Source organism: Neovison vison, chromosome 1 (assembly GCF_020171115.1).
Source record: "Neovison vison isolate M4711 chromosome 1, ASM_NN_V1, whole genome shotgun sequence".
NCBI lineage: Eukaryota > Metazoa > Chordata > Mammalia > Carnivora > Mustelidae > Neogale > Neogale vison.
Window position 1 is genome coordinate 223,452,868 of NC_058091.1, and position 13,424 is coordinate 223,466,291.

General features: G+C 44.0%; 1 protein-coding gene and 1 long non-coding RNA gene across 2 annotated transcripts in view; one reads left to right on the forward strand and one right to left on the reverse strand.

The window, feature by feature from the left end:
* Positions 1-899, forward strand: part of LOC122889096 — a 64,829-nt gene extending 63,930 nt beyond the window's left edge. The window contains exon 3 of the long non-coding RNA XR_006380805.1: positions 869-899. This is a non-coding gene — a long non-coding RNA (uncharacterized LOC122889096). The remainder of the gene's footprint in view (positions 1-868) is intronic.
* LOC122919294 (regulator of G protein signaling 7 binding protein) overlaps positions 1-13,424 on the reverse strand; it is a 102,105-nt gene that overhangs the window by 80,260 nt on the left and 8,421 nt on the right. The window lies entirely within an intron of this gene.

Sequence of the window (13,424 nt, forward strand, 5' to 3'; positions counted from 1 at the left end):
GGAAGGATGCCGTTTGCTCAGACAGATCCTTTGTGGCAGCGTTCTCAAACTTGTTCATGCATCAGAATCACCCGGAGACACTTAATAAATCCTGGAGCCCAGGTCATGCCCCACACCATGTAAATCAGAATCACTGAGCAGAAGACCCTGGCTCTAGGGTTTTCTGAAGCTCCCCAGGTAATTTCCAGGACATCACGAGTTTGGGAACATTTGGTCTACGTTGTTCTCACACCATCAATGTCTTTCTTTTTCCCCATTCCTCTACCAACTCCTGGGTCTCTGGAAACCTTGAGCCCAACAACAAAAGTCATTATGCATTCATTGTCTTACATGCATACACTTAGTTGTTTTGAAAACATTTCTAAAGGCCTAATCACTTATAACACAAAAATACTTGCCTTAAACCCAAAGTCATTTTGTGCTATAATAACCTTTATTGGTGGCTTATCATTTCTCTTAGGCATTCTTTCTGAAATGAAATATTCTATTCTTGGTGTTAAACCACAGAGGGATTATTCTTGAGCAGTTGAAATAATAATCTTTTTTTTAGCACTGAAATGGTGAAAAAAAGTACATTTTTCTAATCAAAATATAATCTTCCAAACTATTTTTATCATTCTCATCCCAAACCGTTAGAGCTATGCACTTGTATAAATTCTTTCTCTGGATTACAATGAAAATCTTATCAATACTGCAAGGTGTTTTCGGTTAAGGAATACTGGACTAAGTTGTAATATTAGTATTAACTGGTATGTATTGAGTGCTTATTATATGTTCAATTTTTGCTGAGTACTTTGCATACATCACCTCATTTGAGTCTCAGAGCAACCCGGGATGGTGGATGCTATTATTTTCCTTGCTTTTGTAGGGATAGAAACAGACATGAAGGAGATGGGAGTGCTCTGAGATCACACCTTGGGTAAGTAGCTAAATTATTCCCTTCATGGAAACATTCATGAATGAATGGGAGTTTGTTGAGCATTTGGGCATCTAAAGGTGTGCTCAGTCCTTTCACTGATGTTCTCATTTTATCTTCATAACCACCAGCACACTAGGCAAAAAATGTGACAGAATGTTCTTGAAGAGAAACAGATCAAAAGCCTTCTCCCCTGGTTCTCTGGCCTCCTGACTCTCTCACTCCAGTTTCCTGTCCAATTATTCTCTCCGAGCAAATGGGGGCAGACCCACCAGTTCCCAGAACATATACTGTAGGAGAATTCCTTTGTTTCATACACCCCCCCCCCGCCTTCCCCCAATCTTTAGTTCCTAATAAGAAAGATGAACGAGTTCAAGGCTAGTACCTTTCTTGTAACGAACTTAGAGGTGAAGTGAAGCATCAGATTTTTGCCTTATAAATACAAGAACTAGAACTTTACCTATATCAATAAATATTTTTCATATTTCCTCTGCTAGCATTTAAGACTGATATTCAAGGCTTGACATGTGTGAGTAGATTTTGCCTCTTAACATTTAATACAGAATATTTAGAAAGTACAGATGTGTAAAAAGAAGATGGAAATCACATATCTAGAAAGGAAATGCTGTAAAATTTGGGGTGGATATCCTTGCAGTTGTGTCTAGTTATGTAATTTTGACTTCGTTTCAGAAATGGGGTCGTTATGTAAAACTTATAATGTGCTTTTTTTCACTTCATGTCCTTGTAAATGTTTGCACAGTGTCTAGCACCTGGCTATATTAACCAGTCCTCTGCTGGATATTTAGATCGTTTCCCATGTTCTTTTCTGTTACAAGTCCTGCTGTAATGTACACACACATTCGTGCAGCTTCAAGGAAATGGAGGAGTGATATCTACAGCCCTGAGTAGTCAAGGGGATTGGATGAAAGTAGGGCCTCAACTAGAAATAGGGTCTTTTGGTTATCAGTCCTACCCTCTTTCCTTTCAACTTCTCAGTGGTTCTCAAACCCTGCTGTAGGTTTGCAAAACACCTGTAGGGGGTTTGTTCGTGTGTGTGTGTGGTTTTGTTTTGTTTTTATTCTTATTTTGTTCTTATTTTATTTTTTTAAGATTTTATTTGAGAGAAAGGGATCACAAGTAGGCAGAGAGGTAGGCAGAGAGAGAGAAAGGAAAGCAGGCTCCCTGCTGAGCAGAAAGCCCGACACAGGGTTCCATCCCAGGACCCTGAGACCTCGACCCAAGCCAAAGGCAGAGGCCTAACCCACTGAGCCATCCAGATGCCCCTTGTTTTTGTTTTTAAATAAATATTGTGTCTGGGTCTCACCGGTGGTATTCTGATTTAGTGGATCTATGGGTGGAGCTCTGATTAAGAGTATCCTTAAAAACAAAAACAAAAAACCCTCTGGGAACTAGAATATGCAGGAGGGCTGGGAACAGTGGTTATGCCTCGCGGCTTCTGGAACCAGGAGCTCACAGAGAAGTGATCTGGGATCCTCCTGGCACTCACTTGTGCCAATTAACGGTGGAACTATAAACCTCTTACAATTCTTTCTGGAGCTACCAGCCCCTGAGTAAATTACTTGGGTGACGTCATAGTTAATGTTCATGGAGTCTTTGGTCCTGAACGTGGAAAGAGGAATGCGTATTCTTGTAGTAAGTTTCTCGAGAGCTCTGAATGTTTGCTCTAGAGCTGATCCAACAAGAGGGCAGCAGGGCAACAAGGAGCTAAAGCTTTTGGGTGGCCACCACCTGCCCCCACAGCTACAAGGCCCCTTCACGTTAGCCCTCAGCTCGCTACAGCTTTGGGCCCCTGCCTGCTTGGTGGCAGCCAGCCTCCCCCAGGCGCTTCCAGGAACCCTGAGGTTATTTCTGTAAAATACTGGTAGGTGTCAAAGCCCTGCCTTTCGTTGCTCACTGCCACAGTCCGCTGGCCTGATCCTCTGCAGCCTCAGGCCCCAGCTGTCCCAGAGGTACCTGTTGGACTAGAACTGTCCATCACTGCCATTGCCATTGCCCCTTCTTGGCTACAATGGAGCTGGGAAATGTACTCTAAGACTGAGCAAAGTGGAGATTACGCACTGCTCCTTGAGGGCAGAGACTGCAAGTTAGATAGACTGCCCCGTGGTCAGTTTATCTGAAGAAGCATCTGCAGAACTCTGGCCTTTAGCGATTCAGCTTTCAGTTCAAAGCTGCAGACTTCGTCCAAGGGCCTGGGCTAGGGATGAGGGGCACGATTGCTCAGGGTGTGAAGGGGCGTCAGGGGCAGAGGCTGAGACAGGACAGAGGGAGCAGGGCCAAAAGCGCCTGGTGCCTGTGATGACAGACAGATCCGTGGGCTCCTAGGTGCTATCTCTGTGGGGATTAGTATAATAATAAAAATTTCTTGTGGGGTGCCTGGGTAGCTCAGTGGGTTAAAGCCTCTGCCTTCAGCTCAGGTCATGATCTCAGGGTCCTGGGATCGAGTCCTGCATTGGGCTCTCTGCTCAGCAGAGATCTTTAAAAATTTCTTGCTCTTTGAAAGCTCAGAAACTAGAGACCTTACTGACCTCAAAATCCCAAAGGTATAATGGTATCAACAATATAGCATCGATGTTTCAAATGTTGATGCTGAATCTTAGCTCTAGACCCCGAATCTGTAACTAGAACAGACCCTTAAGAAAAAGTTAAATTGCCAGAGAATCCCAGCCTCTTACCGTTTTCTTGAACTTACAGGTCGGCCATTTGTTTGATCCAGCTTTTCTGCAAATGTCTAAGCTTTTCTCCAAACCTCTGTCCCTCTGCGGGGGCCATCTCCCCTGTACCTTCACCTTCCTTCACCTGTACGCAGGTGGTCCTAGTGTCAGGATGGTCTGACTTGGGATTTTTCAACTCGATGATGGTGAAAAAGCAAGACACCTTGAGTAGAAACTATTTTCAGTTCTAAATTTTGACCTTTTCCCAGACTAGCAAGGTACGGTGTGATGCACTCTCGTGACGCTGGGCACTGACAGGGAGCCTCAGCTTACAGTCCGCCATGCACACATGCGGGAGCACACACGCCACACACTGGCAGCCACTCCATTTCTCACTTTCAGTGGTCAGTACCTGACCTGAGCTGTTGACCACTCAGTTATAAAACAGGCTTGGTGTTTGATGATCTTACCCATCTATTGCCCGGTATAAGTGTTTCAAGTACCTTGACGGAGGCCAGGCTAAGCTATGATGTTCAGTAGGTTAGGTGTATTAAATGGATTTTCTTTCTAGAATATTTTTTTTTCTAGAATATTTTCGATTTATAGTGGCTTTATCAGGATGTAACCCTACTGAAGGCTGAGGCAGATCTGTGGGTCATTGAGGGAGTAGGGGTGTGGTAAGCAGGGGGAAGGGCAAGAGACGAATGGAAATCCACTGGGCTATATTAAGTCTTTGACTCTTACATAGGGACATATTGAGTATTGAAAGGAAAGGTTTGATGTAGGTTCCACACTTGTAAGCAGAACAAACAGGTCATGGAATGAATATCTTTTGCTGGGAATTCAGAAATCGCTATTTAGAAATGGTCATGACTTGGGTTCATGGGCATTCGTTAGTACTTTGTACAGAGTATCTCTGTACAAAGGTACACAGGATTTTGGTGAAATCCTATCAGCTGCCAAATGATAAAAATAACAAGAAATCGGGTTGACTCTTGCTCCCCCACCCCTGGTCCCGTCATTTAGATAAAAAAAAGTTGCTCCCTATTCAGCATTCATGTGGACCTCAGACTCTGTTATATATCTGGCAGGCTGTTTATCTTGATCTTGATCGTAGTAAGATCAATAGCTCCTGTTTGATATGAGAAAGTAATGTGTCAGCTGTATGATAATTTAAATAACTGTCCTGTTATCAAAGGAGAAAGGGTCTTTCAAGGAATTTGACTTCAGGGCAAATGTACAAATACTCTATTTTCTCTCTTTAGGTTCAATTCCAGAAATGTTTAACATGTTCTTAAAGCTAATTAAGAATTTGGTCTTACTAACAATTCAAGGCTAAAATATGTATATATTTCTGTATTTGGTAATCTTTTTTTTAACAAGGTGACAGACACTGACAAGTTTTAAATCCCCAAGTTGCCATTCTGAAAGCAACAAAGAAATTGAGAACATAATACAGGTCAGAGTTACTAATGCCAACTAAAAGGAGAAGACCTCCTGGTGTTTCTTACTGTTCATAACCAACAGTCTGTGGATATTCCACGCAAGAAGCAGGTGATGATTAACAGAGGAAGACACTAATGGCTTGGGGCCACTTGTAGCCTGTAGAATTTTTCTCTGGGCCAACATTTTAAAATCGGGTTATTTGACACATAAGCATGAATTGATGGATTCTCTTAAGAAATGGAAAAGCCACAAATCAGGCACGTTTGGCCCACCTCTCCGCATGGGAACCAGCAATCCGTGAAGCCTGGGTGGCAGGGGCGCCCTCTCTCCCCGAACCACCACTTCACTTCTTCACGTTGTCTTCTGTGCCTGTGGTGGACCTGGGTTTGGGAAGCTTGAACTTCTCTGACCACTACCCCATGACTGCCTCTTTCCTTTTATTTTCTCTTCACTTCATTCCTGTATCTCTTGGCCATTACAACTCCTTAATCAGCCCATTTTCCAAAGAACAAATTCATTCTTCCTTCCTCACGTTCTTTCCTTCCTTCCTTGGAGAATGCTTCTAGAATGCTGAAGTGTGAGGAAAAGACTGTCCCCAAATGACTGTGATGATCTTTCCTTCGCAAAGATGACACCCAGATAGATACCTGAAATCATTTCCCATCTTCACGTCAGGTCTACAGTGTTGCCCGTACCATAACCTAATACTGAAATTCAGAGCGTAATTTAAAGGCACGCTGAGTCTGAACAGACTTGGTAACTAAAAACATATTTCATCCTCAGAAAACAAAAGATTGAATCTATGAATATAAAAATGGTTGATAAGGCTTGTTTTATGGAGAGAACATTTGCCGAGCGATTTTGCATTATGGTGCATGCTGTGGCCTAAAATAATGTGAGCAGTTTCCTCATTATTCAGTGATGGTACAGTACTGAAACAGATGCAGCCATTTGAGCTCAAAACTCAGACAGTAAGAAAACATGACTTCTGGCGAAAGATGTTCATGGGAGTCCCCCCCAGTTGGGAAGATCCAGCGATCTCCCTCAGAACCTACTGTTTGCTCTGTAGTTAGTCCCTGGTGAGAGGTGAATGTTGTCCTCGTTCCTGATTGTATGCTGACTGGTAGGGGTTTCGTCCAGTTTCTCCTCTCACTGTGCCTGTAGAGAAGGCCTTACCAGTGTCCACAGGGGATCTCCCCACAGCTCTGCTAGGAGAATTATGGGTTATGGGGCTTTTAGCCATCTGCTGTTGTCAAGGGAATGGACCCAGTGTGATGGTTCATTTTATGTGTCATTGTGGTAGAGCCACAGGTTGCCCAGATATTTGGTTAAATACTATTTCTGTCTCTGTCTGTGAGGGTATTTCTGGAAGAGATTAGTGTTTGAATTGGTAGACTAAGGAAAGCAGATGGCTCTCCCTAGTGTGTATGGGCCTTGTCTAATCCACTGAGGGCCTGAATACAGGGAATCTTGTATCCTGAGATACAGCATTCAAGAAGCATGAAGTGTTTACTATATACCAGCAACAATTTTTGGAAGTCTACTTCTACCTAATAAATGGACATATCAGAAATCTGCATCAGAAATATGTCCATGTCGGTGAGGGGGAGTGATTTATCTTCTAAGCTAAATAGGAATTTCCACAGTGATGAAATGGTAGGACGAAAACTGAAAAATTAGAGATGATCTGTTGATGACAGGTGAGAAAGGAAAAAAATCCACTTCACCTAATTCCTCAGCTCCGTAAGTAGATGGCAAGAAGGGAAATAGGTATTCCAAGTCAAATTGAAATACTTCCAAATTAGACGCACTAAGGGAATAAAAGAGTCCAAGATTCAGAGCCTGAAGCTCTAACAAGCTGTCATTCTGGCTAAAAACTGGAACTCTGTTGAGGGGGGCAATGTAGATAACTACAGTGATTTAAAACTCCATTTGCTTGGCAAATGGGCTCTTGTGGGTTCACTGGTCAAGGATTGGGATATTTTAAGAAGGGGTGTTTTGAGATGGGTCTGATGATATCTTTTCATTCTTGTTCCTTTGAGTTCTTCCTATATTTTTCTTTGGCTTGAATGTTCCTTTCTTGGGTGTACCCATCACCACCTCAGTGGGAAGTTTTCTGTCCTTTGGGTCCCTTCACACTCAATAGCATTCCTCACTTCCATTTCTCTCTTGACCCCTGTGCTCATTGACGCCTTAGGCTGTCAGTGTCACTGTGGTCATGGGGTGTCCCACTCCTACTCACATGTCCTACTCACACCAACCATGTTGGATCCTGAAACCCAGAATTCAGCCTACACAGGCCTGAGTGAAAGTCTGATGGCATGTACTCATTTTTAGGACTTGCACAGGCAAGCAGGAAAGAAGGTTCCTAAGAATGGAAAGATCTGAGTAGACCTAACATGGAGAAAGAAAGTCTGAAAGAGTTGGGGCTCAGAGAGAAGTGCTGAGGCTTCCAGAATGCAGAGCCGAGGTCCATTCACACTCTGCTGGCGGCTTCAGAAAGACCTGTGTTGTTATTTTTTTTTCCTTCCTGCTTGTTTTCCTCTTCTTACTAGCTGAGTAAACCTTAAAAGCCTTCAAACTCAGCTGTGTGCCAGGTGAAGAGGTCCTTGTCTTGAAGTGTGTCCAAGGGAGGGCAGAGATTTTGAGTGGAAATAGTATTTAGTGGCAGAGAAAGGGAAGGAAGGCAGGTAGGCCAATTTGAGAGCCATTCCAAGAAAGAAAACCACCTGGTGAATAGCCTGGCATAGTGTCAAGAATAAAGACCCAGTGTTGAAACCCCAGCCCCAGCAATTAACCAAACATCTCAACTTTCTCAACATAAATGCACTACAAAATGAGAATTAGGAAAATAGCTAGTATCCTGGGTGTGCTGGAAAGCCTCCAGGTGTGCCTCCTCTGGATTCAAGAGAGAGCCCTGAAGCCTCACTGGCTCTGGGTGGCCCCACTCTAGTGGAGGCAGGAGGGAACAGTGCCAAGAATCCCAAAGACCAGGGCTGCCTGGGTGGCACAGTCAGTTAAGCGTCCGACTCTTGGTTTCAGTTCAGGATTGTGGGATCGAGCCCCCACATCAGGCTCTGCATTCCGCATGGAGTCTACTTGAGATTCTCTCCCCCTCTGCCCCTCCCCTCTGTGTAGGCCTGCACGTGCCCCCCCCACCTCAAATATTTTAAGAAAATCTGAAAAATGAAAACAACAGAAGCCCAAAGACCATAGTCCTCATATGATTCAACTACTGAGATAACCCCAGTGCCCAGCTACCTGTATAGTTGGGTCTATGATTAGACCCCTGTAGTCTAATCCCTGCGACTTTGAGGTAGGTGCATTTCTTAGCCAAAATATCAGACTTGAAAACCTATCCATGGACTAAGTAGATACTATTTCAGATGAACACATGTCCTCGTGAAAGGGTACCACACATCGATGGTTCTCACATGGACATTGCTATTTCTCCTTTCCCTTGGTTCAAGACAGAAACATTGACTCTGTGGCAGGGAGCCAGCAGCCACACAAATTAAAGAGAAAGGAATTGCTGCTTGTTCTTCAAAGTTTGGTCCAAGCGCCCCATCCCCTTTCTGAAGTCTTGTTTCCTGGCTACAGTCACTTGAGCAGAGCTGATCACTGCCTCCCTTGTGTCTGTCCTGTATCACCTGCACATCTCTATCACATCGCCCATGCCGTGTTCTGTGATGACCTATTGACATGTGTGTCTCTACACAGATGCTAGCCCCTAAGTTCCACAAAAGCAGAGCTGGGTTCTATCTATCTTTATATTTCCAGAACCTAGCACTGTGCCTGGTCCACAGTAGGTGTTCAGGATTTCACGGATAAATGAATGAACAAACAAAGCAAGAAGAAAATGGCAGAAGGGAGCTGATAGACAGTGAGGGGTTGCCTCCTCCTTATTTCTCCCCACTGTAGCAACCCTTTCCCCATGTGTCATGTCCAAGCTCCCTACCCATCCCCAGTCTTGCTAAAGATCCCGTCCTAGGCCTCAGGAAGCATCACTTTGGCTTACAGCCTGGGACATTTTGTCCCCACTGGACAGTTAGTAGGGTGAGGGATGTATGTGAGTCAGATCATGAAACTTGTGATTGGGAGATCCATGTGACCTGGTCCTGGCCAGTGACCTGCTCATGGAAGTTCTGTGTGAGGCTTCCGAGAAAGTCTGTCAGAAAGGATGCATTTAATTATTTACATCTTTGCCTTTTACTCCCTGCTGGGAATGAAGACACAATTTCTAGAGCTGGAGCAGCAGTCTTGGGACCTCTCACATCTCATACCTGATCTCTTTGCATCACAAACCAATGTTTACTGTTCCCTACCCTTGAGTTTTTAATGATGTGAGAAAATAAACGCTTCTGTGTTTAAGTCACTGAAATTCTATCTGTGTTCTTTGCAGCCAAAGATAATTCCAAACTGATAGTCTAGTTTTGTTCTTTTTTTTTTTTTTTCTCTTTAGACATGACTAGGTCAGTTAACGTCTGGGCTTTTACATTTCCTCTTCCCTCTGGCCAAAGTACTTTTCTCACAGATCATCACCTAACTGGCACCTTCTCGAGGTCAGATACTAGGTTGGAATGTCATCCTGTGCAGGGCTGGGGGGCAGGGAGCTCTCTGAAAACCCCATCTGAGAAGAACTACTCATCGTCTGCCATCATTCTTTAATGCTATCATTCCCTTTTCTTCACTGCATTTATCACTCTCTGAATTGCAGTCCCCTTTGCCTGTTAGTTTTCACTCAGTGCATTCAGGCTGCTATAACAAACCGTGGACTGACTGGGTGGTCTGCAACAACAGGAATTTATTGCTTATTGGTCTGGAAGCTGAGCTGTCCAAGACCAAGGTGCCACATGGTCACATCTGGGGAGGGCTCCCTTCGCAGTTCATAGCTGGTGCCTTCTTGCTGTGTCCTCACATGGTGGAAGGAGCGAGGGATCTTTCTGGAGCCTCTTTTATAAGGGCCCTAATCCCATTTATAAAGGTTTCCCCCTCATGACTTGAGCTTCACCCAAAAGCTCTACCTATCAATACTATAACTTTGGATATTAGGTTTTCAATGTAGAAGCTGTGCGGGAACATAAACGTTCAGACCCATAGCACTTCTTGATCACCCTAACCAAGAAGGCAGGAACCTTCTTTCTTCTGTTCAGAACTGCTGTATCTCCAGCATCTAGAAAAGCACGTGGCATATGGTGGGTGCTCTATAAATAGTTTCCCAGACAGGGAGGAAACTTTCCGAGTTGCAAAAAGAATGTATTTTCCCCGTAGAATCCACTGTTCTATGTTGCACAGGTTTCTAATTTAGGAAACAATGGGTTAAATGCATTTTAGGACCTAACTGCTGCCTCACATAGTTTAGATGAGTTTCTAGTTCACTTTCTCCTAATGGCCTCACTGCAATCTTGATCATAGCTTGTCCCACAGCCTGTCCTTATATCCAGAAGGCACTGCCTCTCTACCTTTAATTCTTGATAGCTCGTCAGATTTTAACTCCTTGATGAATTTATTTCTTTAGTTTATTAAAGGAAGTTAAAAATCCTTCCAAAAGGAGCCTTGCTCCATCTCAGGTAGTTATTTTCAAATTGATTTCTTGAGTGCCGCTGCTTATACTCCCTGCAGGCCCCAACCCGTTTCACATCGTGTCTGGAGATTATACTCAACCCCTTTCAACCGCACCCTTGCTGAACTTCCTGCCCTCCCCAGTGGTTCCTGCACCTCTTACCTTTTCCACAAGTCCATTTAAATTGGGAGAGGTTTGTTAATCCCCTTGGGACTCTCCCTTCTGTTTGGCATTTTGGTGAGAGGAGTATGGAGTGCTATCAAGAGACTACACATGGGACGCCTGGGTGGCTCGGTTGGTTGGACGACTGCCTTCAGCTCAGGTCATGATCCCGGAGTCCCGGGATCGAGTCCCGCATGGGGCTCCCAGCTCCATGGGGAGTCTGCTTCTCTCTAACCTTCTCCTCGATCATGTTCTCTCTCACTGTGTCTCTCTCAAATAAATAAATAAAATCTTAAAAAAAAAAAAAAAAAAAGACTACACATAAGACCTGGACATTCAGGAGAGTAAATGATCTCTCTTAATGGCTGAAGGTGCCCTCTCTTGCGGCACCTGGGTGGCTCCGTTGGTTACGTGTCTGCCTTCAGCTTGGGTCATGATCCCGGGGTCCTGGGATCTAGCCCGTGTCAGGCTCCCTGCTCAGCAGGAAGCCTGCTTGTCTCTCTCCCACTCCCCTGCTTATGCTTGCTGTCTCTCTCTGTCAAATAAGGAAATAAAACCTTTAAAAAAATGTCTGAAGGGTAAGTTTTATAGAGAGAACCCACCGATGCAGACTGATAGGATGGGACCATCCTTTATATACTTTCAGGGTATAAGAAGTTGATCCGTTTGAGGAGGTAAAGAATTTACGTCAGAGGGTAGAAGAAGAGCCCAGGAATACAGTTTGGGTGCTGTGGCCCAGAGAGTTAGTGGTTGGCCGGTATCCATTCTCTCCCTTTCCTTTCTAGTCAAGGTGCCAGTCAGAGAAGACTACACTTCCAGTCTCCCCTGTGCTTAGGTGGGAGCATGGGATGCAGTTCTGGAAGAAGTGTTTGGGTTTATTTAAAAAGAGCTGACCCAGCTGCGAAGTATGGCCTTTCCCCTCTTTACCCTTTCCTTTGGACTGCTCGCTGGAGCTTCTGTCATAATCTTGCATCATAAAGTCAAGTGGAGGGTGGAAGGCCTATGCTAAGAGTGAGCAGCAGAGCCATGATTTTATGGAGCCTCGCGCCGGTTCTGAATTCCCATTCTGGGGCTGCTTTTCTGTGATAGAAGAAATCCTGGTGTCTTTAAGCAACAGCTTCTTTGAATTTTTTTGTTCAATGCAGCCAAATGTAAGTCATTTTGATACAGATGCCCACTTGGGGAGCTTTAAAAAAAATATCTCAACACCCAGGCTGCAGATCGTTTAAATCAAAAACTCTGGGGATGGACCTCGCGCATCAGCAATTTTTTAAAGCTTTCCAGATGGTTCCAGTGTGTAGCCCAAGTTGAGAATCACGGCTTTAGGCTGCCGGCCCTCATGTTTAGCATGTTCAGGAATCCCCAGGGGGAATGGGGTGGTACTTGTTAAAAATTGGAATTTCCACCCCTTACTCTCTAGAGATGTTGTTTCTTTAGCTGTGAGGGCACAGGTGATTCTGAGACCGCCAGTCTGGGAGGATGAGCTTTGAAGAAACACTACTTTAGGTAATGGGCAAGGACTTCAAGTTTAAAGGCAAAGAAGTGGCAAGATCGGAAGAAAATGACAGGAGCCTTCATCTAGAACTAGTGAATAAGTTGAAAAGAAGAGGTGAGAGACGGGTGGCATGGAGACCAGCTGGGAGACAGTGCGGTGCTTGATGGCCTCGGGGGGACCATCTGTGTGCTGAGGGTGACCTCAGAAATGGGGAGGAGAGGAGAGAAACAGTGGACACTGCGGAAGATACAAGCTCACAGAGTTTACTGACAGGAGAGGAGGATTTATTATTTACTGACTCACTTATTCTTCGTGCCTAAAGAATACACTAGGGGTTTGACTTCTGGATTCATCCATATATCCCCACCTTTGCTCAAACTCAGTTAAATGGCTGTAGATGATTAGTTTCCTTACAGCCACAAATGTTAAGTTGATTTTTGTTAACCTGGTGGGGGAACCTTTATTTGCTAAATCAGCTCTTCCATTTAAAGGCTCAGACACTTTACACTAACAAGAGTCTTTTTGACCAATTTGAGTATTTGTTTATATATAAATACATGCATATATACATATAGACAAGGACTATACATATGGGCATATATGGATATAGACAAGCAATTAAATGTTTTCTCATATGGTTTTAGCTTTTTTTAAAGTCTTGTCTTGTAGAGCAGAGGAAATAAATGAATATAGTTACCGCTCTTGAGCTGTGCTTTATGTACATATCCTTTTAGAAGATGGCTTTTAAGGGCGATCCTAATGGAAAAATCATTATTCAACTATTCCATATCCACTGAGCAGATAGTTAGGGTGATATTTTATCAAATAACTTTAAACAGGACTTGAGTAACCTTAAAATAACACACTGTCTGCTGATCCACTGTAATAATGAATACCTATGCCTTGGAAAGTGCTTGTAGGTGTGCTTTTTTTTTTTTTTTTTAAGATTTTATTTATTTGAGAGGGACAAAGAGGGAGCATGAAGGGGGGAGGGGCCGGGGGGAGCCTGATGTGGAACTTAAGGACCCTGAGATCAGGGCCTGAGCCCAAGGCAGACACTTAACCGACTGAGCCACCCAGGCACCCCTTAAGTGTGCTTTTTAAGTCTCCTGTTGTTTAAAAGCAACATACTGGTTTTACAGCTACAAATCATAAAGAAATAATGGTCCA